This window comes from Ixodes scapularis, unplaced genomic scaffold (assembly GCF_016920785.2).
Source record: "Ixodes scapularis isolate PalLabHiFi unplaced genomic scaffold, ASM1692078v2 PGA_scaffold0__279_contigs__length_252992795, whole genome shotgun sequence".
NCBI lineage: Eukaryota > Metazoa > Arthropoda > Arachnida > Ixodida > Ixodidae > Ixodes > Ixodes scapularis.
In genome coordinates this window covers 213762498-213789161 of record NW_024609835.1, presented here as the reverse complement: position 1 = coordinate 213789161, position 26664 = coordinate 213762498, and the positions used below count along the sequence as shown (strand labels likewise).

Genomic DNA, 26664 nt, shown 5'->3' with positions numbered 1-26664 from the left:
AGGTTTGGCGGAATTCTCGTGAGTCAATGCGTCACAGGTTTCGCGCGTCAAACTCCACGATTGAACAGGCCGATTTCGCGAAATCTTAGTTTCGCTAAACTGTGGCGCGTTGAAGAGATACATCGTGTGAATAAGCCTTTAGGAGTAAAAGAGGGTGAATACAGATATTATTTTAAGCACAGGAAATAAATCTGTATATCAGAACTAGCACCGACGCGCTATTTCTTTGGGGTGCAATGCAGTAGGAAGTAGTTTTTTTTTTTTTTTTTTTTTGATAACACTCATTTTAATGTGTAATGAGTAAACTCAAAAAGAATTGCTATTGATTGGGTAACGATAAACCTCACTTGAATTTGTAATGAGTAAACTCGAAAGAATTGATATTGATTGGGTAACGATAAACCTCACTTGAATTTGTAATGAGTAAATTCAAAAGAATAGATACGGAGTGGCTAATGATAAAACTCATTTAATGATGAGTTTCTTATGAGTTTCATTTGACTCTATAAAAACACATTAGAAGCTCAATTGAAACTCATTGTTCATTTTTGTAAGGGTGGGTACTAAATATCATGAGTCATTCCACTTGGCGAAGGTGGATGACCAGCGAAGCTGTTTACAACACGAAAACAGACCCGCCCCGAGGAGCTCGAAGAAACTAGACACGCGCTACTGGATCGGCAACCCGGAGGAAAGTAGACACGCGCGACGGGACCACCACTCCCGGTGAGCGGAAGGAAACTTCGCAAGCAAGCGTTTGCAACGACGACAAAGAGAGGGCGCAGCGAGCGTAGACATGGCCGACGCCGGTACCACAGTGGCAAATTTTTGAGAAAGCTTTTTTTTCTACCTAGAAACATGCTGATATTGAAAATTTAATTCAATTTAATTCATCTTTATTGACTCCAGTTTGGAAAGGAGACAGAGGAAAGGCTACGTTGCCTAGCTTGACTGGTCCCTGCCTCCCGTACAGACTTAAGCAGATTAGTCGGCACTTGCAAAAAAAAGAGAAAAAAAAACATACATAACATTATACAGCTTCTGATATGATGAACAGTACAGAACGTTTAGAATATCATTCGTTGTTAAAATACAATTGTCTAATTTGGTTATTTGACACATTTTCGATGTGAATATTGTTTCTAATGAATTCATTCATGGTAGATGGTGCAGCATACTGGAGCATCTGAAATTCGTAGTTGGTTCTGGGATGCGGGCGGCACTCTCGTATGCTCTGGACTACGCGCATGATAAAACAGAGTTTTTATCCAGCGAAGCTAAGAGAATGAATCTTTTTTTTTTTATTATAACAAATACAAGTTTTATTTTTCTGGATCACTGTCTATGTATATAAGTCAAAAACACGTGTTACCTTAAATTTTAAAAATAAAATATCAGAATGACTATTATATGGTATATCGGCTACTAAAAGTAGGATATTTTTTGTGCGATGTATAATCTGTCTAGGTTTAATTTTGTCGTATTGCCCAATACAAGCTGGCAGTATTTAAATGTGAAGCAAACATTGTGTTATATAATATAATCTTGACCCTTTCTGGTAAACGAAAACAATGTTTATAAATAATACCTGTTACTTTTGATAATTTAGACATAATATGTTCTACGTGTTCGTTCCAACTCTTATATTGGTTAAAGAGGCCCCCTAGTATTTTTAATCTTAGAAAAAATTGTATGGTCGATATAGCTAACTTAAGTGTATACCTATATGACACAGAGCACTTTTAGGGCGAGGTAGAACGGTCTTTCTTTTATTGCTATTGATTTTTAACGAATTAACCATTGCCCACGAACTAAGCACATTGGAAATTGTTCACTTCTGATGAAATAATGTTTGTTTGTTCCTTGAAAAAATATGCTCGTATCGTCCGCATGCGTTACTATCTGTGCATTATGTGAAATATTTATGGTGTCGTTAATATATAGGGTGAATAAAATGTGTTCCAACACACTTCCTTGTGTTACAACTGCCTGTAGTTGTTTTTGATCAGAGAAGCGGCCATTGATGTGAATTCTCTGAAAACGAAAGCTCAAATAACTTCTTATTAACGCCGCCGCATTTCCACGAATGCCATAATCGTAAATATTACTCATTAGTGTGTTGTGATTTAACCAATAGAAGGCTTTTGAAAAGTCGATAAAATTCCTAGCGTAAAATTTCTAATTTCATTTTTTTAAATTATTTTTTCATGATCAACAGCGCACGTTAATTTCATCGCCCTTTTCTGAATCCAAATTGAGAATCCGTAGCATCTGAAAATTTTCCACAAACTGGTTTAATCGAAAATGTAGTAGTTTTTCTGAACCCTTTGAAAATATCGGAAGAAAAGGAACCGTTGTTTAATTTGATAAATCATTTTTATCTCCAGATTTATATAGTAGGGGCACTTTTGGATTTTGCATTTTTAGGAAAACTACCCTGTGATGACGATAGATTAAACAAATTAGTTAAAACAGGTGCAATTTGTGCAATCACATATTTAACGCGTTTTATTTGGATGCCATAAATGTCGAAACTTGTACTATTGTTAAGGCTACAAAACACAGAGCTGACTTCATGAAGATCCGTAGGATGTTCATAAGGTGCCTATTGATAACTAATCTACTGAATAGACCTATTGCTAGCTTACCCAAGCATCAAGGAGTATGCAAGGAATGGCGTTTTCACTTGTCGCACGTGCCGTCGTCTTCAGCAGTGACAGTTCTAAGGCAAAAGACTTAAACAAATGGCATCTTTGGACGTGTGTTCGTCAACACTTTATTCTGGTTATTTACTTCAAACATTTTACACCGGTAAGGTGTGTGCGTGCGGAACATGCGGCGGTGCGAGCGTAGAGCTCTTTGGTCAATCACACAAAAAATCCCCGGAATCCTACACATAAAAAATTCGCCGTAAACAAAATAAATGATTAAAAAAAATACAAGTGTAATGCGGGTTGTTACCACTTGGTAAAGCCTCCGCTCCGCACGCTGCTGACCCAGGTTCCTTTACCGCGGCAGGCAAGCGATATCGTTCAAGGATTTGACAATGACCACCGACCCTCGGCTTTTCGAACTATAACACCAACAACGTCAACAACTCAAAATGCAACTACAACATCAAAAGCTGCAACACCAAAATAGACTTAATTTCAAGCACTGTAAAAATCAAAAATCAGCTATTACTGTAAAGAAAGAAGAAATGTAAAGCTCGCACAAACCGTGACGAAGTACAGTATTCCCCAAACTTTACGCCATTCTGAAATGACCCGTTTTGGTCCCTTTTTGTTCTATTCTTGTGCCTAGCGGTTGAACTGAGTGATGTTTTTATCCGCGATCAAATCCTAGCATGGTGAAGACGTTCCGGCTCCTGCAATGATCAACTTAACTTTGAGTAGCCGACAACATATTCATATCTGGGTAACCGAGTGGAGGCATTAAGTTTAAAACGCGCTTTACGTACAAATGCAAAACATATATGATCACGTAAATTCACATGAATGATTATCGGAGACCCAACACCAGACATGCACCTCTTAAACTTGTGGGCTAGCAGACTGCAGGGCTTGCAACGTTTCAGAAGGAATAGAACCACACGACACAAGGTTAAGCTCAATCTAGCGTCGGCAAGAGCAACCAGGTACAGCAAAGAAGTCAGCCGACACAAGTGGAGGTCTCACTGCGAGACCTTTAATGCAAGAACCGGACTGGACAAGGCCTGGCGCACGTACCGCGGCATGGAAGCGAAGAAAAGACGCACAAGAAATGCAGCGCAGAATCTTGCACTTCGGATAAACATAACGGAAGACGAGCTTGCCACCCAAGCCGCTCAGCTATTCTTCCCTCAGGCAAACCTGTATGACAGAACGATGAGGCACAACCGGAAAGGTTGGAGGGTCCGCCCGCCGAAAGAACCTGGCATGGATGAAGCGATCAACATGGGTGAGCTCCTAGAGGCAGTGCACACGACCATAACGAACAGTGCAAGTGGGCCAGACGGCGTCACTTATACGGCTCTCAAGAACCTCCCGGCTGCAGCTAAAGAGAGCTTGCTTGAAGAGTACAACCGAATATGGGATACAGGGGAGCTGCCCAGCCACTGGAAGCTGTCCTGGGTCACACCTATACCCAAGCCAGGAAAACCGCAAGATAAGATTGAAAACTTCAGGCCGGTCTCACTGACATCCAACGTATGCAAAACGATGGAGAAGATAGTACTGCATAGAATTCAGTGGTACCTGGAGACTTACGACAGACTTGATGCCAGGCAGACTGGTTTCAGAGAGGCAATGGGCACCCAGGACAGTCTAAAACTCCTTTACGAGGAAGTGATGGCCGACAAAGATGCGATAGACCTAAGGCTTATCGTAGCGCTGGATATGAAAAAGGCATTTGATGAGGTTCCTCACTGAGCAGTCATTCAAGGTGTCAAAGACTGTGGTATGAGGGGTAAAACGCTTCGGTTTATACGTAGCTTCCTCACAGACAGAATGTTTCAAGTGAAAATCGGAAAACCAAGGGGACCAGAGATGTCCAACAGCAAGGGGGTCTCGCAAAGGGCTGTAATATCACCAACCCTCTTTAACATGGTGATGGCTGGTCTTCCAGCCAGACTCAGACGCGTTACGGGCCTTGGATTTACTATATATGCCCACGACATCACCTTATGGACAAAAGGAGGAGCAATGGCTAACCAGGAACAAACCATGCAGCAAGGGATAGATGAAGTCCTCGAGCATCTCCAGAATGTCGGCATGCAAGCGTCGCCTGAAAAGACTCAATTCATGGTCGTGGCCAGGCCGAGAGATCATCGAAAAGGCGTCGCGGACAGTAGACTTACACATCCAAGGACAGAAAATAAAGAGAGAAAAGCAAATAAAGATACTCGGCGTGACGTTCGAAGAAACCGCCCGCAGTACGAAATGGTTACCAGCTCTAGAAAAATCATGGGGACAGACTCTCAAGCTGGTTCGAAAGAGGACATCCAAGTCCTGGGGAGCCGATGAAAACACAATCAGGATTTTGACAAGCGCGCTACTAACGGCTAAGGCGCTATATAGCTGTAATTGGCTCAACCTAACCAAAACGCAATGGAAACGATTAGAACGACTAAATCACCGCACCATGAGACTTGTCACAGGACTTCCCAAATATACAGCCCTGGAAGACCTAAAGAAAAATGCAGGAATGAACCAGATTCAAGACCGGGCGGAGGTGCAAAGCATAGCGCACTTTCAAAGGCTTGAGAGAACGAACCACGGCAGAAAGCTACTTGAAATCATGGGCTACGAGGCAGAGGGAAGACTTCCATTGGAAGACCCGGCACCAGCGTGGCGAGACACAAACATCGTTGATCATCGACCCCTGCCCAGAACGCATAACCAAGGACGCAGAGCACGAGCGGCAACACAACACGCTAAGTGGTGCGACGAACACGCGCACGAAGAGGAAATCAGATACACGGACGCATCTAAGACTTGCATAACCACGGTCACGGCTTGAATCGACCCCAAGACAGGGAGAGAGCACCACGAGACTACCGGAAAACTCCTCCGTGCGCGAAGCAGAACTCAGGGCAATCCTTGAAGCGACCATCGATATACTGAAAAATACGAAAGGACCAAGGAGAGCGAGAATTTTTACTGATTCACAAGAAGCACTCCGGGCGTGTCAAGACAGCAAACCCAAAAGGAGAACGGCCAAGAGAATTAAAGCGATTGCCAGAGAGCTAAAAGCGAAGGGCATCGTGCTGACATTAGACTGGATTCCGGGCCATGCGCAGATTCCCAGCAACAGCTCCGCGACAGGCTCAACCACTCGTGAGGACAACGAGGAAACGGAAGACCCTGTGGAGCAGGCCGCACTGGCAAGACAAGCTAGGAAAGCCTACCTCAGGGGACTCGTACCGACAGAGGATGACCCACTACCAGATGGATATCGAATATGGGAAGCGACAAGACTTCGCAGAATCAGAACCGCACTGCACTAACGCCCGCCAAACTGGCAGCCTTTGGGCTACTGGAGGAGGAAGACCCTATCTGGAAGGCCTGCAGAGAAAATAAGGTGGCAGGTATCAAGCACTTACTGTGGGAGTGCAAAGGCTTGGAAGACCACAGAAAAACGGCGTGGGAAAAATTACCCGCTTAGGACGAACCAAGGAGGCATAGCGACTGGACTCACCCCAGAGGCCAGGAGCAGCACCGAAAGGCGATCCTAGACTCCCTGGTTGAATTCATCAGGGAATCTGGGGTTCATCAATTCATTTAATAGCACCATAGTCATCCACATCCCCTCCTTATAACCCTCCATCCCCATCCCCTCGTCTCAGAGCACACCACTCATAGACGGGAATCCTATCACATAGAATAAACATGTTCTCTCTCTCTCTCTCTCTCCATCGTTACCACAAAGCGACGTTGACATGGGTTAAAGGTTCACTAATAAGTCTTCACAAATCGTTTTAACACAAAAATGAAGAACTATCCCAATTTCACGTTTTGGTCCACAAGCGTCGTACCGAATGATTTTTTTTTTTTTTTTTTGTAATGACAACTTGCCTTCTGCTTGTTTTTTAGTAGCAGCAGTGGCCAGATTTGCCCCGTCAGGTTTAGAAAAATAATTTCAGGCTTTACCGGTGACTATCTGAACCAAGTCATCAGCACGTTCAGTTGTTTTAAAGGGCAATTCCACTCAGTTCATTTTAACGCACGCAGGCAACCTTCAAAGAGCGATCGTTGCAATTCACCTAGGCTACACTAAACGGTCGTTTTGGAGAGTGGGGAAGAACCAATATTCTTATTAGTTACTCCTCTAAGCTAATCGGGGAACCATAGTTATTGTTAAAATCGCGTTCCGTAAAATCCCACGCTATATTTTGCGGAGAATCCACGAACCGGGACTGGCGCCCTGCTATAAAATCTTTCCGTAAAATCTTCAGAGGCATGCCGAGCTACTTAAACTAAACTTTTTGTATGAAATTCCCTAGCATTGGGATCTGCTATCTAGATCTCTATTTACAAAACAGATATGGAGAAAACGACAACTAAAGGGGATTCCAAAATCAACACTGAATTTTTCTACTCTCTCCAGTGGGTTATTTACAAGGTGCGCAGGCAGTAAAAATAAGTGTTTTAAGCACGTCTTTTTGTATTTTGGCGTTAGTATATTCAAAGTTTTTTTTCGCGCCATCAGATTTTTTTTTAAATTGCCGGGAGCAAGTTTTAATGGCCGACGTCTGTTCCATATGACTTCATCTGTCCTGACATTTTTTTTCTGTGTGTGTTGGCAGTACAGCCTCACGGCATCTTAGATGAAATGCGAAGGATAAGAAACCTCGGCGAAAATAAACTTATTGCGACTAGCAATTTTGGTTGCCAAGTGAGATCTGTGTAATTATAGGTGGAGGAAATTTGGAGGCAAACCAATATGACTCTCATTATTTCGTTGAAGCTCGCATTTAAAACAATTATGACGTTTATTTTTCAAACGGTAAAAACAACGATATACATGAGAATTACATATTTTATTCTGGCTAGTCATTTTGTAAAGTTATCGCTCTCGCTGGTTTTCAGAGACGAATCATTTCAGTCTGTGTTATCCTCCAACATTAAGCGCAACGAACCCAAAATAGCCCAGAACGTGCGTCTCCCATTGGCCGGCGAGCAGGAATTTGATATCCACGACCTGTCAGTACCTCTGTGAGCTGCTCCACGCCGTGTTTGCTACGCAGAACCGTCGAGTTGTAACAGATCGTGTGACATAATTATATGAGCGCTAATCGACGACCACCAGTAGGTTTCTGAAAATGACGCAATTCATTTTTTTTCTTCAAAAGATCGGCATTCGATTTATACTGTGATTATATTGCAAGATTCAAAATACTAGTGCGGTGAGCGCAAATGTGAACTGCATATACCTGCCTTATTCTTAATTACGCTTAGTCACAGGGAGCCAGAAGTAGCTTCGAATGGGTTGCACACATTAGGAACTTATGTACTGACCGGGTTTATCTGAAGAACCTAAACAAGTTTAAATTCATTCGAAAGAGAAGTGTGCCACGCGCATGCCTTCATCACACGTTTTCCACGTGTTCCGCTTTTTCTGCCTTCACTTCTAGGGTCTTTAGTTCTCATCGATCCCAACCCCTTATGATAACTAAAGTACACACGACGGGAAAATGCTTTTCGTGTATTTAACTCTATTTATTGACGGTTGTCTGAGGTTGTGACGTCACGCGTCCGCTCCGGAATTCCTTGGTATATGATACACCTGGGTGCCGGCAGCCTAAGTGGAGACTTACGCTTCGTCATTCGGAAGCCAGGTGCGCACGCCGAAGGTCACCTCCGGACTAAGCATGCGCAGCGAATTGTATCTTAACGCCGACTGTCGCCTGCAGACTAGTTATGCTGGTCTAAGCGGGACTCGCCGCCGAGGATTGTCGGCGTACGCGTTATGCTGTACTGAGTATCGCCCACCGAGAAAATACGAGTACTACCGCAGGTACGGTGCCTGGAACGCGTCTCCGACTGGTCTCTTTACCGGGTCCAAAAAAGTGGTCCCTTGATTTCCGCCTGATGACGTCATAGAAATGTCATGCTGACGCCGGTTGCGAACCTGGCGGCGTCCCAATAAATGTGGTGTAAGTGGCAGACGCCTGTTCTGCTGCAGGTCGCTCTCCAATGCGGCAGTCCACGGAAGCTAAAGCAGCCGGAAGTTGGGACGCCTGGAACGCCGTGGCGACAGCGACGCTCGCGTTCACCTGTGGTTTTCGCCAGCATTTCTACGACCAACCGCCAGGTTCGCGACATGCAACAGCATGACACTCCGGCTTCTGTGACGTCATTTGTTGCCACTTTGGGACCCCTTTTGATGTATGCGCGGAATAGGACGCTAAACACACCAATCGGAGACGTGCTACAGGGACCATACCGCAGGCGTCCGTTGGCGGCAAGCTATACTTAGTCCAGCTACATTTCCTTGCGTCCATATCCTCCTTGTGAAGCCGAGCAGAGGTGTCCGCTTGCGGATCTCACTGTCCGGCGTTCGACTTCCGCTCAGCCACTTGGCGATTCTGGTAAATCGTGCCTAGTTGTTATGACTAGTGATTGGTTTCATATGCTTTGGATGAATATGCGATGCATGCTATAGCCTATGCACGCTTTATGTTGCCTTTACCTACGTGTGCCGTTTTTTTAATATCACTGGAGCTTGATGTAATCTAATTTTAGTAATTTTTAGGCCTTTGTTTATCAAGTCGGGGTTTGACGTAGCTCTAGAACCATGCGGAATGTTATGATTCCCTCAAAACAGTTGTTGTTTAAACATTACACACGCCTGAATCGCGCAAATCTCGGCGTTATATTTTAGCTAATGAAGCAGGTGTGCGCTTTTATCTTTCTGCCAGAGGCCTCACTAAAACCACCATAAACCTTGAAGGTAATAATGTTTGTGCCAATTCATATGGTTCTTGGTCTATTTCTACGGTATAACATAGTAGCGTATGGTGCATATAATTGAAAATCGATTCAGTTTTCTAAAATGGACTCTGCTTTAGAGTGCATTCAACACGATACTTTTCTTTGATTATTAAAATGAAAAATTGCTTCCTACGCTCATGGGTGTATTTTATCAATTGATAGGAACTGCAATGCTTACCCCATGTAGAAGATATCTGTTAAGAGAGCCGTTAAAGTTATTAAGATAAATTAAAATTTCTTAATGAACATCGGTCATAATTCTTTAGGTTTTTGTCAGACAAACATAGCATTTATACTACCATATGTCTCCCTAAACTTTTTGAAAACTTCCCTTCATTATTTTATGCTATTGCCGTATTCAAGTGAAGAACAGAAAACTAAATCTTACGAATGACATCAATTATTTTTTTTTTTATTTTGCCAAGTTTAGAGTTATACATGCATGGCTTCATCATTAATTTTTTTTTTAATATTTGACTTCTTGTTTCGATGAACATTTACGATACTAAACTAACAATTGTAGGTGCTTGCAATTAATTTGGGTATTAATTTAGTGCGACATATCATTTGAATATAATAAAAACAAAACGAAAAACGTATGTATTTGTTATAAACACACTTTCGCTATTATACCTACTAAATATGACGCTTGGAAAAATAAGGGACACTATTTCACTATGGAAAAAAAAAGCTGTTTCACTACATTTTCTAGAAAGGAACTTATTTATGTTGTTTTGATTTCCAGGGCATGTTCAGCGAACCTGTTTCACAAATTGGCGGACAGGTATTTTTTTGTTATAAAATATAGTGTAGGTACGCATTGGCAATAAACGTAAACATCGACTTGGAAAAGCAGGTTACTCTTTCAATTAGGGTGCCGCATTAAGATAAATATAAATTTCACAAAACCTAGAGTGGTCACGTATTAAACATTATTACTATGTAAACGCTAACCCCTGGCAAACACATTAAACAACGTAAATGTAAAAGCCATTTAAGATATCTCAAACAACGGCGAATCCACCCCATAGACAACAATCTCATTAAAATTAAAATAACACGGTTTGGGAGGAAACAATATCTTACGGTCCAAAATTCACGTTTTTTTGTGTTAAATACTTTGAAACGCTTTGTCTGGGAAATACTGTGAAATGCCTGTAGAACATCATTACCTTTTTTATGACCACTGGGACGTTACGTGCAAAGGGGGTTCTAAAAAATAATGGATTCGATTTCCTGGCACCCTGGTTTCTGTCTCTAAAATTTATTTCCCTCTTTTTTTTTTGCGCAGCAGCAGAGATCAAGAAACGTACAATTTGAGGCTTCTGTCCGCTTCGTCTCTCTTTTATGGTCAGAGGTTTTCGGTTGTTTTATCTATATGGCTATCCTGTGAAAGTCGACAGCTTCAAAGGTACCAATCACCAGGTTTAAGGTTACTTGCGTCGAAAGATCCAGTCTAGTCTCCCTTGTGTCAACAACGCCAGTCCTAAGCTCTGGGGGCCAGAGAGGCTCTTCTTTTGGGAGGCCAACAAAATTCAATTTCGAGCCGACAGATGAGATTTTGGACTTGTTTATTTATTCGTTCCAATGATTCCCTTTCTCGACGCCGAGTTAAATATAAAGTTGTGGTATGCCGTTACGCATTAATGTGGCTTCTGACCTTCTTTCGGCTGCTAAAGGTGGTCAGAACACAAATGAAGCAACGAATACAAAACCAGGTCATTTTACCTGTAAGTTCGCAGAAATTCCGTCATCATATTTCTAAAATGTCCGCATGTTTCGCCTTTCCAAATCGGCTGAAAATATTTTTTTATATATAATAGATTTTCTCAAGGGATATATATATATATTTTTTAATTATAATGTTGTTGTTTTAGAGCAGCTTTGCATATGAACCGCAATGCTGTTTTGAAATAGAAAAACAAAAACATGTCAGCTTTGTGAAATCTCTGTAATAGTAAAGATGGAGGCGAGGAAAGTTAACAGGGACTGCTCGCTGGCGAGAAAACGAGCTGTTATTTGTATTTCGTAGAATGACTAATATTCAGGTTGCTAGGAATACAAAAAAAAAAGAACGAAAACTACTAGCCTATTACCATCAGACCGGCCAGACTTCACCAGCTGTTTAGAGCTCCAGTTGGAAGGCAGGACTACGTTTATCGTTTTATTTATTATTTTCTAGTCAACGTGGACAACATCAATCACTTAGAGAGCAGGGTTGTCTATATTCCATGGTTTAAGGGGGCGCTATAATTTATGGTACTCTGGGAAAGTTCAACATATTTAGTGTAATATTAAGAGATAAAAACTATAAAAAAGCGAAAGTTCAAAAAGCACAAAAAAGACGAGGTCACGTAGAAAACACAGGCGACCTGGACAGGCACTCTCCATACCATTCGTGTTTTCTACGTGTACTGTTTTATGTTTTATGTATTAGCCCTGTGCCACTATGGACCGACTAGCCCTAAGAAAGGTTTTAATTCAGCAGGAAACAATCCGGTTTTGCTGCAGAGCCGTAACAGATTCCATTTCGGCTTAAATGCAAATATTCAAAAAGTCGTTGTCATACAATAACAACGAAATTCCGGAAACTGTCGCCTTTCCGGGAATGTAAATATGATAATGCTCCAGAAACGAAAAAAAAAAAAAATCAACATTGTGAGATTGCCGTGGGTGCAGACAAATAAGTTCAAAGAGAAATCTCTTTCATTGAAACTGTTAAAAAAAAAAAAACAGAACGATTTAGTTTCAATAAATTAGGCCAAAAACCTTTTGAAAAAAAAATGTTTTGACACAGATTACGATTTCCGAGAGGTTGTCGGGGGATGGGGGGGGAGGGGGTGGGGGACACTTACCGCTCTAAACCGAACAATATGAGCTGTCATTCATGCCGGCCGCAAGTGCAAAACTGGATTTCGTCAACGTATTCTTTTTTAGGTTATGTAAGATGGGAGTCTAAGGTTCACACGAACTAGCTAACACGCTAGAATCGCAATGTTAATGCTTCTCTTCAGGGTTTGATTGGGGTGGTGTATGATAACACGCGCGCAGGATGTTGGCGGATGCCGCGACGTTTGCCCCATCAATTACTAGCGTTTTTTTTTTTCTTTATTGCAAAGGCAAAACATAGACAGTCAAAACGTTAAAAATGGTCTACAACACTTTTTGTAGAGCACATTAAAAACCTCTCATCTTAAGGAGAGGCTCACAAATGCCTAGCCAGTCGGGCTTCGGCTCACGGTTTGAAAGAACACTTTCTACTCGCCTAATGAGGCTTAAAAGTAATGTCTCACTTCTTTAGCATTGGGGTGGGCGTGGCGGACCGCCATGCGCGACCTCCATATACTACACAACCCAAGCAACATAATCAAATCAAAAGGAACACCATTGTCATTCGTTACGTTCAAGAAGCGAATGCCGGATGGGCTAATGCACAACTGCTTCTTCAGAGTGCGTTGAAGGACGTCCAAAAAAAAAACTGCATCCCAGCAAAAAATAAAAACCTGTTCAATGGTTTCTAGTTATTTACATACGAGACAGTCAACCGACCCTGGCACATAGATTCCTTTTTCTCTGAGCCATGCCTTAACGGGTAGAGTGTTGGTGTGCAGTTTAAAAAGGAAAGATTTAACGGAAGGAGGGACACACATTCCCCTTACCCGCTTTAACACATTGTGGCCACCGGGACAAATGACAGCTCTATAGAGTGGTGTCGGGAACAGGCTCATCACCAAATCACGTGCTAGCGTTTTTTTACTCACAACAGACAGGTAGTCTAAAGAAAAACGGGCAGTTAAGAAATAAAATGTGTCAACAACCTCTTTTTGGTATCCAACAAGCCCATTTGGCTCCCCACCATGTGACGAGACAAGGAATGACGGCAGGTGAGGGGACAAATTGGTCTGGATGAACGTGCGTATGAATGGGTGCTCTTGATCTCGTAGAAAAACAAACCGAGAAACAAGTTGTTTAACGAACAAGTGAGATAGTCCGAGACCCCCGTTACGTACCCTATGGAAGAGGTTGTCCCGTCTCATACGCTCATCAATTCCTAGCGTCGGTTGTGCTCTGACTGAAAGAGAAATATCTTATATACCTGCACACTATGAGGCCAGTATATCCTATATAAGGTTCGCATCTGCGGGCAATACCCCCCCCCCCCTTCTTCGGTTGCACCGTCTCATTATTTCTATACATCCTCACCTCACTGGCATTCTACGCAGGTTCTGGTTGTTACTTTTTTAAACTTTTTGGCAACACCAACGAACCTGACACTCGATAAATATTAGATTACTTACTTGCTGCAATGTATTACTCAATCTTTTGTTTCGATATATTAAATTTCTAATAAAAGCCTCCTTTGAACTTCAGAATAGTCACCTGGCCTAGAAGACAATCAAAGCACTAGGTTATCAAGTGAACAAAAGAAGAGACGGTATGGTAACTTAAGATCTGATTTGCGCCATTTTCACGCCTTTGGCGGACTTGTGGCAAAAAGTTACTGTCTGCACAATTAGTGAGTGCCTATGTGACAGCGGAACTGTATTTATACGCATGGTATTCGCGTGGCTACTTTGAAGCACTGCGCTGCTGCGGACATCTGATAGACTAAGCATCCATCGCAATCGTAACAAAAATGCTAAATATAGAGAAACAATTTCACGCGTGAAGTTCTTCGACCCAAATTCACATGTATCACTCCTGCCTGAATTCTTAATTGCTATCAAAACCTCCCCCTGCATAAAATTTTGGTAGTCCTCTAGAGATTGTACGTTTGACTATCTTCGAGTGCGGCACAGTACTCGCAGTTCCGTAATGCAATGCCCCAACCCCAAACAAATTTGCATCGGACTCAATTCCCAACGAGGAAATGATGACGAACTCCAACGGCGTACCAATCAGAAGCTGAGAAGAAAAAAAAAAAGATCTCAAGCTTGCCCACGCCGGCCGACATCATATACATCCGGTTCCCTTTTGGGTGGCGAAGTCTTGCATTTCCTAGTAAAGGAGCAGTAGAGATCCGGAAGAAGAATATTTTAAAGCTTTAATGGTTCTAGGTAAAAATAAGCTGAGGAACCCAACCGAATCGCCCTAAATACGAACCTTGCTGATGCCGCCAGCGGGAACAGCCATGTTCGCCGTGCATTTTGCTTGCTACTAGTGACCCACAAACGCCGGCGGTGCGTTCTTGTGCACTTTTCTCTGTAGTATATTGAGTTTCAAGGCAACTTTGTCTATAAACCTTGTGTGAATACGCTCTCCAACGCTCAGCATTCGTATTTTAATAACAGAACGCACCGCGCTCATAAGCGAATATGTGGACATGTCTTTATAGTGTCGACTAGCGATTGATTCGTTTAAGAGCACCATACACTCTATTTTTGCTACACTTAGTGCAATCTACTCATGCGATCTTTTTAGAGCGCAGCTCTTAGGGGCCCGTTTCCGGCTTGAGCGGCGTCGGCGTTGGCGTAACCAAGGTCACCCCAAGGTCACGTGACCCCCAGAGGTCACGTGACCCCTCCCCAAGGTCACCCCAAGGTCACGTAACCCCTCCCCCAGGGCCCAGGGTCAGGGTCGCGTGACACCCAAAAGTCACGTGACCCCCCGACGTCACGTGACCCCCCGACGTCACGTGACACCCCCAGGGGCACGTGACCTCCCCGATGACGTCATCGTCACTGATGACGTCGCCGGCATCCGCTTCGTCATCGTCATCATCAGTGATGACGTCATCAGTGATGTCACTGATGACCTCACCGGAATCCGTATCGTCATCGTCATCATCACGGACGACGTCATCAGTGACGTCACTGATGACGTCACCGACATCCGCATCGTCATCGTCATCATTGCTGATGACGCCATCGGAGTCCGCATCGTCATCGTCACTGATGACATCATCAGTGACGTCACTGATGACATCATCGGCATCGTCACGTGACACCCGAAGGTCACGTGACCCCCTCAGTTCACTTCACCCCCCCCCCCCCCCCCAGTACCCTCCCCTCCTCCTCAAGAGCTGCGCTCTAATTCGGTGTTACAGGGAGTTGTAAACGGATTCCACTTTTTATATTTCTCAAACGCCTTTGATCGTGTCCTGAAATGTAAACATTTAAAAATATAACAGACTGCACTAGAGGTTTCTCTTAATGGCTGCACCCTTTTCGCCACCACGCATAATGACACAGCCTTTAAATTGTGGAAGGAGAGCGCGCCTACATTGAGCGTCTTTAATTGTTGATGGGTGTGAGATACGTGTGGGAAAGTGTGATACGAAAAATGACACAAAAGCGCAGTATAAAGAGTGATTTCATTATAATAACAGCCTTAAAAATGTTGGTTCATAGCGAATAGCTCGAACAAGTATCGCCTGTATCAATGTGTTTTTACTCGGACTCATTCGTTGAACCGAAATATTGCATTAGGCATTTCATGATATATTGAAAAGAAAAATAAACGTTTCGGCAACATTTCCAATTACACATGCTAAACGTTTCTTGGAACTCCTGTTTGTATAAGTCGCTGTCACAGTTCACGGTCCAACCGTTGGCAAAGAAAAACAAATGTACACCCCACAAAGTCGTAATGACTCTCTCGTGCGTTAGTTAGTGCCTCTGCACTGGCTTTTTTCTTTATTGTCTAATTGCATGTGGTACGGGTTCATTAGAACGTTTCTGGTCCAAAACATTTATCCTATGAAAATGTGTCTACAAAATCTTCAGCATCCCATTTCTACAATTATCACATGCAGTGTATGCCCGTACCTAAAACACCAGAGCTGACGTTTTTTGCTGTTAGGTTTAGGACCTTACTCTATACAAATGGACCAAGAACGACTAAGAACGGGAACATCACAGCGTGCTGCGATGTGCGGGTTCCCTGGTGGAGCTTGCTCCCGCGGTGTAGAGTAGATCCTATAGTGTCTTCCTATTATAGTGTCCGGGAATTTTCCGATAGGTAGGGAAGCAAAGGTTATTAATGTACACAAGCAAGTGCACTCACTTTGCGCTTGCTTTTCTTCTTTATTACATATTCCAATATCTGACCGCCGTTTTCATTCGAATATGTTTTAAATGAAAAGTCGCAACATAGTATCTCCGATGTTACTCTTGTTAGATTCCAAGATTATTGCAAACTGGACGACGCAAGAGCCGACTATCTGGAAGCGATTCTAGGCAAGTATATTTAATTGCAATAAAAATGAAAGCCGTTTACAACTCCTTGTAACGCCGAATTAGAGCGCAGCTCTTAGGGAGGACGAGGGGAAGGGTACTGAGGGGAAGGTAGAGTCTTCCTCCCTCCTCCTCACCTCCTCATCTTCTCTGCTACTCCTCCCTCCGAGTGGCGTCGCCGTTGCCTCACAAGGGTCACGTGACCTAATGGGGTCACGTGACGTCACCGGGGGTCACGTGACTCCTGTGAGGTCACGTGACGATGACGGTGACTTGAGCAGTGACGTCACTGATGACGTCACTGAGCCACGTGACCTCACGGGGTCACGTGACCCCTCTGAGGTCACGTGACGATGACCCAGACGTCATCAGTGACGTCACCAGTGACGTCACTGATGACGTCATCATCATTAGTTACGTCATCAGTGACGATGACGGTACGGATGTAGATGACGTCATCAGTGACGCCACTGATGACCTACATCATTGACGATGGCGATGACAATGCCGATGACGTCATCAGTGACATCACTGATGACGTAATTAGTGACGATGATGATGCGGATGCCGATGACGTCCTCAGTGACGATGCCGATTCCGATGACTTCATCAGTGACGTCACTGATGACGTCATCAGTGACGTCACGCGTCTCATAATGCACCGCGTGGTTACGCCGACGGCGACGGCGACGCCGACGCCGCTCAAGCCGGAAACGTGCATTATTTTCTCGAAGGATTCATGTTTTGCGGCCACACCTGATATAGCCAGAAAGAAAAATGATATAATACATCATGGTGAGGTAGTTTGTTTTTACTAAACCTATTATTCTTGAGACCAACAAAAACGTTACGGTGAAGCCAGCATTCCTGTGTCGACAATTGCAAGTTGAGCTGAAAGGCAACCGATTTAAATGGTTGTCCCAAGAACACAACAGAACATGGTCAATCAATATTTATATTTAGTGATTATGCACTATCAGCTTTAGATAACATTCGAACCGCGGAGCGTGTGGCCGTCGGTATATGGTGCGCCTCCTTGAGGCCTCTTGAACCTGATAAAACTACGGGTTGGAGGGTTGGGCGCTGCAAGGGTGTGCGTCCCAGTTCGATGTGTTTGACCGTCGCCCTGCGCAACCCAAGACTCAACGCCGCTCCGGTGGTGCGCTCAAAGTTCCGTTTCAAACAGTCTTGTTCATTCCGCATGGGCCATGCGAGGAATCTCGCCGCACGCAGCTGGTGCAGGCTGCTTTCGCGCGTGTCCAGCGCGCGCGTCCGTGGAGCATTGCCGCAGCGTGATGCTGTGGTAACTGACGTCAATCAAGCTTTACAAGCCCTCCATGCACGAATGAACTCCCTTAATTTTTATTTCACACTTCTGTCAGACGGGTGAAGGTTTAGCGTGCACGCTGAACGAGATTCGGGCTGCCTGCCAAATGTCAATGAGAAAGTTTCTGTATTTCGTTAAAATGGTTGGTGAATGCGGGAGCTGGCGGACTTGCATTTTTGCAAACCCAGCTCCTAACATAAGACTCAATAACTAGAGGAGACAGAGGGCGAGCGCTGCCAGCTGATACATAAAAGTGTGCCAGGTAATTGACTTCACTTCGGCGTGAGCAGCCGTCCTTGTTCCCGTCTTGTTTTTCTGGCTCGAAGAACGCACAGTTTTGCCAGAATTGTACTCGTTACTAAAATGTAATGAATTGCATTTATAATTACATAAGGCTAAATTATATTTAATAGGATTACAATTACTGTCTGAAAAAGTAAGTGTCCGTTACAACAAAAAGCTATCCGTTAATTTCTCGGCGTTACTTTCTGCATTACTCTCCTAAGGTGAGAAACAAAACAAAAGAGTGTAATGGAAATACTCATTGTTGCCACCAGTAACACTTCTGAGGCCTTGAGCAAAAGCATGCCTCTCCAACGTCACGACGGGCGCCTCGTTCCTTTCTAAGTGAAGATGTCGTCCGGGCTCTTAACACCTTTTCAGATGGGACACTCATGAATGCCTGATGCACCGCATTGCTTGGTTCCTGAGAAAAATCAAACAGCTCTCCACCCTGTAAAAGCGGAAACGTTCGGTTTTACAGCCGGAGTTTGAGGTTGTTAGAATCGCAAAGCTATAAGAATTGTATTACACATAACTAAACCAGCCGTAAAGTCAATGTATATGAGTACATGGTGTAACCATATTTCAGAGGAGAAATATCCCCAAACATTAGACACGGTAATTACACGTAACTATGCAATTGTAGATTGTGTTTTTTTTTTATCAATCTTCTATTACCTCTGAACAGATATACTGCCAAGGTCGACACATCGGGGAATAAGAGGATGGAGTTTTTTTTTTTCTTTTTATTGTAATTAACCAGCAAAAACATCAGAGCATTAGTCAGAAAAGAAAAAAATATATATAATGTCGATTAAAAAGGTAATGTAGACCAGGTATGCCAGCCGTGTCTACCGCTTTCTAATTCCGTCCTAAACGCGCGTAACACAGGTCGGTCTGGCCAGAGCTCAGTGCTTGTGAGTGAAATGTAAAGTGTGGCAACGGCAGCGTCTCCCGACATAATACCGGCTACACAAGAGTCTTGCTTCATGCTTGCAATTGTGGAAGCTTTAAGCAAGCACATTTGTTCTTACGCCAACCATTCAGGAGGTAGGGAGCGCCATTCTCACACCGCGGTACGAGCATCGCTAAATGTTGCGTTATTAACTCAACAACGTTGTAAAAAAAACACATGACGCAAAAAGTGTGACATAGATGTAGGTAACCTGAAGCTTACACAAGATTCTATGAAATTGAAGGAGCACACAATCAAATAATTACTCATATCTCTCAAAGATAATAAGTGTTCCAATATTCAGACTCCGAGTTGGTCTAGTTGGTTGGGATCCATTATAAGAAAAATGCCATAAAACTAGGACAGAGAAAAGAGACACACAGGACCGGGCGGAACTTCCAACTGAATTTTAATTGAACACACACATAAATATATTAATACAGCACATGCGAAGAGAGGATACATTCATACTAATAACAGAAGCCAGTCGTCACTGCTGGGTGTCTGAAGCTTGACAAATAAAGGGCTGTGCCTTATCAGAGCGGGTGATAGAGGGAGCGCTGAAAAAACACACGAACCATGCCCCCTTATCACGAAGGCCTCATGTATTTCACGCGGCAGTTGCGGTTTCAGTCTTTCCGCAATTTTAGTTCCGTGGAACCCTAGTTGGCATTCACATATATTGCAGTGCACTGTCAAATAGCCAAAATGGTATTGGCTGGTGACAGCTGAAGGCTCTAGTATTCTATTGTTCATGCACCTCCCAGCCTGGCCTACGTAAACCCTACCGCATGGCAAGGTAATTTCAAATGTGACACCCATGACGCACTCACGAAACGTAGTCACATGACGTTTCATTAACACTTCGTCCGCCTACTTTCACTCTCGTTTTTTGTTTACTATTTTATATAGAATATAAAGTTTGTTTGGCGCAGAAAAAAAAAAGAAACACCATAATGCTAAACCTGATCGCCACCATTTTTGGGTTATGAGAAACCTTTTGCACATAGTACATGACAACAGGTCCGACCTCTCCTCTCGTCCTCTCAGCCGGTTCTCCTCTGCCAAGCCTTTTAAGCTTTTGGGCCACACCCTCTGCAACATCACAAAGAACATGAGGTAGGAAACCAACATGCTGTAATTTAACAAACTGTGACTGAAAATAAAATTATATAGTGAGGGCAGGATTTCTTCAAAAATGCAGCCAGGCAACTGGAGTCAATTCCTCTATTTACAAGATTTGAATGGGCGGAACCATATTGAAGCTACTTTTTCTTAGAACGAGTCTCACACGCCAGCACACGTGGTCACGCTCAATGAAAATACCCAAGTCCAAAAATTGCAAGCGCCCGGAGCTCGCGGTTTCACGTGTGAATATCGTGTGAATATCGTGTTACTCACGTTAAAATACGAGTAAAACAAAAATATCGCCATCGTATCGTATAATCCGAAGCTGTGGTTCTGTTGCAAAAACCTTTTCAATTGCCCTATAACACACAGGAAAAAAAATATCGTAGAGTACCGGCACCACCCTCAATCCGATGAAAATGCTTTTTTTTTTTTTGCATAAAAGCTCCCCTTCGAAAGATACTAAAATGCTTCGGAGGTAGTGAGTTAGCCACTATAAAAAATAAAAACTCGACGGTGATGCCATTAAAACTACAAAATTGCACTTGCCCGTTCTCTGTAGTACATATTTGCACAGCCGCCAGCAATTGTTCACGCAGCACGGAGTAAAATAAATCCGCGAAATCACCGCTGTGCAGAAACTCAATTATCTCTTCCGAGTTTCCTACACAAAGAGAATTCCCCGATTTCAAACCAGAAAGATGTTTACAAAGGAAGCCACCTACCTCCCGCTCCCAAGAGTCCCTTTCAGGTACGAGGACCCTAAAGCAACCCAATCTTATAAATTGTTCCCGTAAAAACAAAAAGCTTATAAACTACGTTTTTCTGAAGCTTGTACTTTTTCTTTTTTTTACCAGACTAGTCGATTCTAATCTTAGGCACAATGACTACTTTGTCTGCACTTTGATCCGAGCAGTGAGAGTGGCTGGACGAGCCTGAGATGTCTTTCAATGACGTCTCGTGACTTCTTCAGGAACAAAGCGGTTCGCACAACAACAAACCCATCCTTCGTGTCAGGCATGAAAAGCTTAAGGCTATGCTCTCCTTAAACTGACAAACAACACAATTCGTTTTAACAGTCCTCTTGTCTGTTCCCATATTGTGCACTAACATATCGACACTTTCGGAAATGCATCTGTCCTTTTCTTGTGGCCCAGCTCTTTCAGTCAAAGTTCCCACTTAGCGCTACTTTTCAACTGTTTTTTTCGTGTCGCAAGGCTAAATTTTGCTCCCTTGTTCAGGATATCTTTGACCTTGCAGAATGCGCTCGCCTCCTCCAGACAAGTAGCATAAATAAACACATTTCCTTACTTGCTTGCTTTAGTCGGCAGCGTGGCCCGAAGTTTGTTCCACAGGAAAAACGTCACATGAGAAGTCTTAGAAGCTTACCGTACTTCCTGCTTACCTCCCGTTAAGTGGTTGTGGATTTTTCACACATCTTACACAAAGTCCCAGTGCCCGCTCACATGTTTCCACCTTTCCAACCTCACTATTTTGCAGACCCCTTTTCCATGCCCAGAGAAAGGGACAACACCCCGACGAGGCCGAGCACATCAGGTGGTAAAAAGCCTGTCATTGTGGCGACGCCGTAAACTCTGGCTTTACACGCCGCAGCGGCGATGAGATTGACATAAGCGAGTTGATTCGTTGGAGGGGCACAACTGAAGGTAGAAAAGGGGCCCGTTGTAGAAGAAATAAACTGTATTGAGACTGCGATTTGGGCTAGTTGGTTCGGATACCCATATTAGGAAATACGCCAAGAACAAGGACATAGAAGGGAGACACACAGGAGAACCTGAAACTTGCAACTAAATTGTAATACAACGCGCAGATACAAATATTAAAACCGCACGTGTGCGCAGAGAATACATTTGGATTCAAAATTCACAGAAGTCATACGTCACTGGTGAGCGCATGGATTAGAAAGTTTATTTATAAAGATTGAACGTCTATTTTGAGCGGAAAAACACCAGAATGCTCAACCTATTCGCCACCTTTTCCTTGTGATGAGAAACCTTGTGCACATAAGGCATGAAAGCATCTCTAACCTCTAGCCTAGCCTCTCTCAACCTGCTCTTCTCTGCAGAGCCGTTCCAGGTTTTTGATCAAGCCCTCTTCAACGTCACAAAGAACATGATTTGGGAAACCGACATCTTGCAATCTAAATTACCGTGACTTGAAAGAAGATCTGATATTATGACGGCAGGATTTCTTCAAAGAGGCAGCCAGGCAACTGGAGGATATTTCCACGCGCGTCGCTCAGAGAGCGCGTACGTGACCGAACGATTACCGTGCTCGGCTGTTGCGGGGAGGATCTCAGTTTGATCCCGGAGAGCGGGATGTTCTTTTATTTAATCTGTCTATTTGGCGTTCTCCCAGAATCCAGAACTTTCTCGTGTGGTAGAGTTACGAATGTTTACGCACAGAACGTTGAAGCGTGAATGTTCCAGAAACCCACGCGGCTACAAAAGGTGCTCCGCGGGGCAAGCCGGGGTCAGTCTCGCCTCAGCGTTCGATTCTGCTGTTACGCCGCCACCGACGCCCATGATGCTCTATTTTTATCTTCTGTGTCATTTTTTTAGCACAAGTTCGCCCCAATAAGTGCTTAGCTCATTTCATCTTTCGTCGCCTCATCAATTGTCATTTGTGACATCTTTGGTAGAGGTGCTGGATATCGCTTTCTATGCTCGTCAAGCGTGCCCCTCCAAAGACATCCCGGCCAAGTGAGGTGCTCAACCCCGGAAGGCTACCCTTTGCAGAAAACGCCGACGACCCAGCAAGCCGTCGTACCAAACGCCAACTTCCAGAATTGGGATCCTTGCCACAGAAACGAAAGAAGTCCGCGACGATAATAACGCCACCCGTCGTTGTCCTACCCGTCACTGATCATACGCCCGCGTCCTTCAATTGTGAGCCTTATGAAGACGTTGAGGACTGGTTACAGCAGTACGAGCGAGTGGTCCAGCACTACCGATCGGTGGATGAACAGTGCCTGCAGAGTCTTTACTTCGCGCTCGAAGGAGGACTGGCTACAGCAGTACGAGCGAGTGGCCCAGCACAACCGAGGGGAGAACGAATAGTGCCTGAAGAGTCTTGACTTCGCACTCGAAGGAGGACTCGCTACAGCAGTACGAGCGAGTGGCCCAGGTCAACCGACTGGCGGACGAAGAGTGCCTGCAGAGTCTACTTCGCGCTCGAAGGAGTACTGACTACAGCAGTACGAGCGAGCGTCCCAGCACAACCGATGGGCGGACGAACAGTGCCTGCAGAGTTTTTACTTCGCGCTCGAAGAAACGGGCAGGTATGCGTACGAGATTCGCGAAACTCCCTTGACCTCGTGGAGCGCCAGCAAGGATGCGCTGAGAAGGACATTTACAAACCAATATCGACGGAAGAGGGCCGAAGCCTTTTTCGAATCAGAACCAGGATGCAAAAGAGGCTGTCACCAATTGCGTCGAGGATATTCTGCGCCTGGTCGCTGGTACCGACACTCAAGCCATCAATGAAAAGAAGCTGTGGATCTTGATGGGAGGTGTAAAGGATGACATCCTCGGTGGTCTTGACCGTAACCCACCCCCTCCTCCTCCCTCCACCGTCAAAGATTTCGCAAAAAAGCCGCGAACATGGAACGTGCCCTCTTCGCCAGAGCCAGCCCCTACCATCGAGACTCGAGCATCGCTGCTTCTTCTGCATTGGGATACGACATTAGCCCTCGCATCCCCGCAAGTCGGGACATTCTCCGTGAAGTCGTCTGAATAGAGCTCCGCAAGATACTCCCCGATGTGGGTAGTTCGTCCTCACTATCACTGGGAGAGGTTGTAACCACAGGAGGTTTGTCGAGCCTTCCAGCCTAAAGTTCCCATCACCACGACAACGCCAGAGGAACCAACGTTGAGCTCCGCTGCCTTGGCCCGTCAGCCGCCTCAAGCTAACCGCCAGGCTACGGCACCACCTGAAGAGACCCTCCGATACCGCAGTATTCCTGACGTTATAAAGGACAGGTTCAGTGCATCCGCCGCAGCGACCCTCGCCGGAAAAGACCGACATGTGGAGGACAGCCGATTGACACCCGTTGTGCTACCAGTGCGTGGAAGCGGACCACACCTACAGCCGTTGACGCTACCGGGATATGGGCTGCGCGGCTTCCACCCAAACGACCTCTCGCCCATGCTACGGTGAGCAACCACAGAAGATTGACGAGTACCTTCGACGACCTCAGTCCCTCCCGCCTGCACCTTGCCGCGGGTGTCGATGGCCGTCACCACGACGTCCAACTTCGCCGATGCACCAACCCCGTCTGTACGAGCCTGTTACCCTTATATCCCCAAAAAAAACTAAGCGCGGAAACTGCGGGAGGTGAAGTTGCCGTAGATGGACGACGCAAAGAGCCTCCACGAACGCCGGAGCGCTATCACTATCCCGACGCCACGACCTTCAACAACGTTCCGACAGCGATGCCCAACAACTTAAACGGCGTTATCGCCGGCCGCGACGCATCGGCTCTCGTGGACACCAGAGCAGACTATTCTGTCTTGACTGGGAAGCTCTCACGCCGCCTTCGATCAGTCATGACGCCGTGGGATGGACCGCAGATACGAACCGCCTGAGGACACCTGATCATACATGTCAGAAAGTCACGGTTCACTTCAAAGTTCGTGGCGAGACGTGTCATGTGAAATTCGTCGTTCTACAAGGCTCTTCCAAAGAAATCATTCTCGGTATGAACTTTCTATCTGAATACGGCTCCGTAATCGACCTTGGAAAAACAGACTGACTTTATGGACACCTCATTCACCTTCAGAGGAACCCAATACTGCGTCAGCCGCCGTCCGAGTCGCTGCCGGCCACGTGAACCTGCCGCCGCGATCAAGGGTTGTTGTACCCATCGTGACCGATGCCGCTGCCTGCGGCGAAGTTCTTCTAGAAGACAACCGTTAATAGCTTCTGGGAAGAGTAATAGGAGTCGCAACAGGAGTAGCTGAACTTCACGATGTGCGCACAGCGGTCCTCGTGGGGAACTTACCGCAAGAAACGCAACACTTCACTAAAGGTTGAGCTGTGGGCCATGTCGAGGATCTCCGAAACTCCGCCGAAGTCGCCGCGATTAATGAAGAATTATCACCGCCTCAGCAAGGCTGTACGTCGCCAGCGGAGCTCGACAATGACCCTAAGTTTCGGGAAACAAAACAACGGCAGCTGATTGAACTCCTCGCCGAACAAAGCGACTGCTTTGTGACGTCGTCGAAGATGCGCCAAACGAGCGTTGCAAAGCATCGCATCGTCACTGAGGACGGCGTGCTCCCTGTGCATCGAGTCTCCTTAAGATAAATGGAGGCTATCCAGGAGCAAGCCAAAGAAATGTTGAACGACGGCATAATCCAGCCTTCGAGCAGTGCATGGGCCTCTCCAGTCGAGCTTCTCAAGAAGAAGGATGGAACGCTTAGGTTCTGCGTAGACTACCGGCAGATGAACGCAGTGACGAAGAAGGACACCTATCCAGTAACCCGCATAGACGACACGCCAGACCGGCTGCGCAGCTCACGATATATTTCATCGATGCACCTGAAGAGCGGCTCAAGGCAAATCGAAGTCGACGAGCAGGACCAAGAAAATACAGCTTTCGGCACGCCAGATGGACTGTACCGATTCAAGGTGATGCCCTTGGGACAATGCACGGAAACAGCAACTTTCCAGCGTGTCATGGACACCGTACTGTCTGAGCTGAAGTGGAAGAGTTGTCTCGTTTACCTCGACGCCGTCATAGTGCTTTCAAGCGATTTCGACGAACGCTTGAGACGACTCCCAGCGTTTCTCCAAGCCACACAGACCGCCGGCCTCACTCTAAAGCCATTGAAGTGTCCGTTCCACTATGACGAACTTAAGTTCCTAGGCCACGTGGTTAGCAGCGATGGCGTTCGCCCAGACCCAGAGAAGACTCGCGCTGTCGCCACATTTCCAGCACCGACGGACAAGAAGGCCGTACGAAGATCCCTCCGACTATTTGTGCACTATCGGCACGTGGTTGGCGATTTATCAAGGATTTCTGCACAACTCACAAACCTCACAATGGACGTCCAGAAGTTCGAATAGGCCGAGGAGCACCAGCAGGCGTTCGACAAGTTGAAGCGACAATTCCAGACTCCTCCGGTTCTTGGACACTTCTCTCAAGTTGCGGAAACCGAGATTCATACGGACGGAAGTAATGCGGGAATTGGCGCGGTACTGGTTCAAGTGCAAGAAGGCACCGAGCAATTTATCACGTATGCAAGTCGGACACTGTCCAAAGCGGAGATAAATTACTCCCAATTACTCCACGACTGAAAA

At 45.1% G+C, this 26664-nt stretch overlaps 1 pseudogene; it reads left to right on the top strand.

Annotated features, from left to right (window-relative positions):
* Positions 1-4418: 4418 nt before the first annotated feature.
* On the top strand, positions 4419-5499 carry LOC120848599 (annotated as a pseudogene).
* The last annotated feature ends 21165 nt before the right edge of the window (positions 5500-26664 follow it).